The sequence below is a fragment of the Capsicum annuum genome, chromosome 6 (assembly GCF_002878395.1).
Source record: "Capsicum annuum cultivar UCD-10X-F1 chromosome 6, UCD10Xv1.1, whole genome shotgun sequence".
In the NCBI taxonomy this organism is placed as follows: domain Eukaryota; kingdom Viridiplantae; phylum Streptophyta; class Magnoliopsida; order Solanales; family Solanaceae; genus Capsicum; species Capsicum annuum.
Genome location: NC_061116.1, coordinates 180463699 through 180469698, shown reverse-complemented (window position 1 = coordinate 180469698; position 6000 = coordinate 180463699).

The window sequence follows — 6000 nt, the reverse complement described above, 5'->3', positions numbered from 1 at the left end:
ATTTTTGTAGGATAGAAAATTTATGCAGGATAAATTTCTTTCATAATGCTCAATTTAATTAATCTTTCTAAATTCACCAAATGTTTACCTTATTCTGAATTTTGCTCTGATCAGAAAGAACATGCTTTCTTCTTCTCTTCAATCCTTCAGAATTGATAGGTTTATGATTACTTATTCAGTGAGTATCACAGTTTTGTGCATAGGCTTGGTCCTTATATTTGTCTCCTCCAATATAGATTCTACATTTTTTTCTGAAATTATTTTAGGACTTTATAGGCTTGTAATGTTAGGCTTCAGGCTGGTAGGATAAGGATATTTTCATAGTGACTTTTGTTTTTTCAACTTGGGACAGTTCCTTTCTTCCATCCTCGTTCCCTTTTTTAAAATTTCTCTCTCTCTTTCTTTTTTTTTTTCAAAAAGACTTGAACTATTTTTTTTTATTTTTTTTTATCAAGACTCTTTCTTTTGACATTTCAAAAAGAAAATTATATTTCAAAATTATATTTTTTTCATCTATTGAATACTCTCCCTTTTTAGTTGAAGTGAATATATGTGTATATTTGAACTTACATATATTTTCTGAGAATTAGAGTGTTAGAAAAAAAAGATTAGGGCTTAAAATAAAGGTTCTAAAAAAAAATATGTGGGTGTGGATAGAAATAGAGGTTAAAATTTGACATCAAAGAAGGCCTAATATTATTTTTCAGAAATAAGTATCGTCTATTATTTCGACTTGAGAAACATTAAGATCAAGTTCTAGCCAATTTGTTGATTCCTCTTGTTTAGTGATTATAACTATTCTCAGTTCATAATAATTCTGAGTTGAAGATGCTTGTTTTTTCCTTCACAAAATCAAAAATAAAAAATTATGAAAATCCTATGGTAAAAATAGAAAGAAATAATCTTGATCATAATGTAAAAAATTTATTTTGTTAATTTAAAACGTAGAATGCAATCATGTTTAAAGAGAAATATATAAAATACTTTTGGCTTTTAAATTTACAACTGCAGAAGAAAGCTTGAAAGAAACTGCAGTCATACACCTTATATTTATTATAAGTAAATATATATATTTATATATAAATTATATTCCTCAGCGTCGATGTGATTGTTGCTTCTCCGGAGCTTTAATGTGTCCTTCTACAATAGAAATATGATTATATGAGTAAAAATGATTAGAATAATAATAATAATAATAATAATAATAATAATAATAATAATAATAATAATAATAATAAATAATGATAAATAAAGATTTAATATGCTGTGATTTTAAGGATATATATATTGCTCTCAAGGAAAAATAATTTTTCAATTTAGTTTTGATTCCTTGATTCTGTAGTGAAATATCAGATACAAGTTTATATATATAGTACTAGAAACAAATAATTATTTGTACTTGGTTTAATATAAATTAAAAAATTACCTGAGTCAATAATTATCATGCCCAATTAATTGGTTAACCAATCAGTTACTTAGGCATCCCGATAACCATGGAATTACTCTTGTGTAGGGGGCTAGAGGCCTTCATAAGATGTTCTGGTTGTACAATAACCTGGATATTAACCAAGTCAATTGATTAAGCAATTAATTGACGTGAATTTATAATGAACTTATGAGGCTCCATTGCTCCACCCTCAATGGCTACGGACAGAAATAGTAGTTCTTAGTTTAATGTCATTAGCTTGACTTAGTCATTGCTTGATTCATTATTAAATCAGTGTCACTGACGGTTGTTCATCAAAGGTCCTTCAAAATATAATTTTAACCTATGACTATTTACCTTAAACTTATCTCCACCTTTGATATGTTGTATTTCAATAGCTCCATAAGAAGTAATATTTGTAACATAGTAGGGACCTGTCCATCTGGATTTCAGTTTTCTAGGAAATAATCCAAGTCTGCTACTGTAAAGAAGTACCAAGTCTCCAATCTTAAAACTCTTTGGCCTAATCAAATTGTCATGCCATTTTTTTTGCTTTTTCTTTAAAAATTTGGATATTTTCATAGGCTTCTAACCTCAATTCTTCTAATTCATTGACTTGGAGAAATCTAGTTTTTCCAGCAGAGGTTAATTCAAAATTCAGTGTTTTCAACGCCCAAAAAGCTTTTTGTTCTAATTCAACAGGTAAATGACAAGTTTTTCCAAAGACTAATTTATATGGAGATGTGCCAATTGGTGTTTTAAAGGACGTTCGGTATGCCCATAGAGCATCATCTAATTTTAAGACCTAATTTTTCTCAAAATTTCAATCGTCTTTTCTAGTATTCTTTTTATTTCACGATTGGTAACTTTTACTTATCCTTGAGTTTGAGCATGATATGATGTTCCTTTTTTGTGAGTCACACCATATTTTGATAGCAATGAAGAAAATTATTTATTAATGAAATGAATCCCTTGATAGCTAATGATGACTCGTGGTGTGCCAAATCTAGTAAAAATATTTTTCTGAAAAAATCACACATTGTACGAGCATTATTTTTTGTGTGAAAATTGCTTTTACCCACCTTGTTACATAATTCACTGCCACGAGAATATATGTATAAGAGTGAGAAGGAGGAAAAGGACCCATAAAATCTATTCTCCAAACATCAAAAATTTCATATACTTGTATTGATTATAATGACATCTCATCTCTCTTTGTGATATTACCTGTTCTCTGGCATTGATCACACTTTGCGACATATGCTCGAGCGTCCTTAAAAATTATTAGCCAGAAAAATCCGACTTTTAAAATTTTAAAGGCAATTCGATTGGTTGCATAATGTCCTCCAATTGCTCCACCATGATAGTGATAAAGTATGTTGTCCATATCCTCCTCAGGTACACATCATCTAATGATAAAATCTGCACAATTTTTAAACAAGTAAGGTTCGTCCCACAAGTAATATTTAGCATCAGATATGAGCTTTTTTTCTGTTGGTAAGTGAGATCTTGGGGTATACACTTTCCAACCAAGTAATTTGCAATATCTGTAAACTAGGGTGGCTGAGTTACAACTGAGAAAATATGTTTATCAGGAAATTCTTTTTTTATTTCTGTAAGCTCCAGAGGGGGTTTCTCTAATCTAGACAAATGATCAGCTACTTGATTTCCTGTTCCCTTTTTATCTTTAATTTCAAGGTCAAATTCCTGCAGAAGTAAAATCCATCTTAATAATCTAGGTCGAGCATCTTTCTTTGCAAAGAGGCACTTTAAAGTTGCATGACCAGTGCAAACAATAACCTTGACTCCTATTAAATAAGAACGAAACTTATCAAATGCAAATACTACTACTAATAGTACTTTTTCTGTTATTGCATATTTCTGCTGAGCCTCATTCAAAGTCCTACTAGCATAATAAATGGGATGAAAAATCTTATCCTTTCTCTGGCCTAAAATAGCACGTACTGCTTTATCACTAGCATCACACATAATCTCAAAAGGTCGATTCCAATTAGGGGAGATAACTATAAAAGCGGTTGATAATCTATTCTTGAGTATTTCAAAGGCCTTTAAACAATCACTTGAAAATTCAAACTTAAATCTTTCATCAGAAGGTTAGTTAGAGGTTTTGAGATTTCTGAAAAGTCTTTAATGAACTGTCTGTAAAAACCTACATATCCTAGAAAACTTCTAATGCCTTTAACAGTTGTGGGAGGGGGTAATCCAGCTATAATATTAATTTTAGCCTTATCAACTTCTATCCCTTTAGTAGTGATTTTATGTCCTAAAGCAATTCCTTCTGTAACCATAAAATGACATTTCTCTCAATTAAGGATCAAGTTCAACTCCTCACATCTCTTAAGGACTAAGGTCAAGTGATAAAGACAATCTTCAAATGATTTTTCAAAAAGTGTAAAATCATTCATAAAAATCTCTAGAAATTTTTCGGTCATGTCTAAGAAAATTGCTGACATACACCGCTGAAATATGGCAGATGCATTACACAAATCAAATGGCATTCTCCTATAGGCATATGTTCTATGAGGGCATGTGAAAGTTGTCTTATCCTGATCTTCGGGTGCAATTGGTATATGGTTATAACCTAAATATCCATCAATAAAATAGTAAAAATCATATCCTGCTATCCTTTCTAATATTTGATCAATAAATGGTAAAGAAAAATGATCTTTTCTGGTGGCATCATTGAGATGTCTGTAATCAATACAAACTCTCCATCATGTGACCATTCTAGTAGGTATAACCTCATTATTTTAATTTTTTATGACTGTCATACCTCTCTTTTTTGGTACTACCTAAACAGGATTTATCCATGGACTATCAGAAATAGAATAGATAATACCTGCCGCTAGAAGTTTTATGATCTCTTTTTTAACCACTTCTTGCATCGCAGGATTTAATCTCCTTTGTGGCTGGACTATTGGTTTGTAGTTATCCTCTATGAGAATTTTTTGTGTACAAATAGCCAAATTAATTTCTTTGATACCTGCCACCGTTCATCCCATGGCTCCTCTATGTGCTCGTAGTACTTCAATCAATTTATGTTCCTGTGTAGCAGTTAAAAAAGATGAAATACTCAAGATATACATATTTTAAATGAGAAGGAAGTATTTTGAGTTCAAATTTTTGTTGGACTCCTTCTGATTGCATTTCCTCATCCTTATAATCATTTTCCTCGCTTCTGATGGATGGATCATCATCTTGTGGGCATTATAATTGAGCAAACATTTTTTCATGAAATCTAGAGTTAATTTTTCATCTTGAAATTCATCTGCAAGATCTTTAATCACATCAATTGAAAAGCATGAAGATGAAATTTCATCTTCTGAAAATCTTAACATTTTTTGCATATAAAAAATAACCCTTTCTTCATCTACTCTCAAAATCAGTTGTCCTTGATGGACATCTATGATTGCTCTTTTCGTTGCAAGAAATGATCTACCCAAAATTATTAGTTCATCAAGGCATTCCTGCATTTCAAGTACTGTAAAATCTACAGAAAAAATAAATTTATCTACTTTCACAAGAATATTTTCAATTATTCCTTTAGGTTTTTAGTACTTTCATCTGAAAAATAAAGTGAAACACTTATGTTTTTTATTTCTCCAAGATCTAATTTTTTAAAAATAGAAAATGGCATTAAATTTATTGAAGCTTCAAAATTACACAGTGCTTTTTCAAAATATACTCATCCCAAAGTGCATGGAATTGTGAAACTATCTGGATCACCGAGCTTTTGTGGTAGCTTATTTTGAAGTATAGGACTATATTTTTTGGTAAGTACTACCACAGAAGCTTCTTCTAATTTTCTTTTGCTTGACAAAATTTCTTTTAAAAACTTCGCGTATGAAGGCCTCTACAAAAGAGCATCAGTGAACGAAATATTCATATAAATTTGCTTTAAAATATTCAAAAATTTTGAAAATTGCTTGTCAAGCTTCTCTCTTTTCATTTTTTGAGGAAAAGGAATTGTCATAGGGGTAGAAGTCATTTCTTTACGATTCTTCTCTTCAATTATTTTTTCTTTGTCTTTTGATGATTTTGTAGGTATTTCAACATCTTTATCTTTACTTATCTGTTGCTTTGACAGATCCTTTCTTGAATATCTGCATAAGGTTCATCAAGATTCTTACCTGACCATAAAGCGATGGCTTTAAGATGCTTTTTCGAATTTTTCTTTGTATTGCTTGGTAAGGGGCCTTGAATCTTTTTTGACAAAAGAGTTACCAACTGAATTAATTGAATTTCTAGATTTTTAAAAGTTATCTTTTGACACTCAAATTTTTCACTAGTGTATTTGATGTGTTTATATAATAAGTCATCAGTATTTGGATGGGCTTGTGAGGGTCTTTGTTGATAGAAAGTTGTTTGTTGATATGATTTAAAATTTGGTGTTCCACGATTTTGGTTCTGAAATTCAGGTGGACCTTGTACTGATTGTTTTTGAAAGCTTTGAGGATTTTTAGCATCACTAGGATTGCTCCATTGAAAGCCTGGATGTTTTTATGCCAAGGGGCTACCAAAAGAGTATTTCTTATATCCGAGGACATTAATAT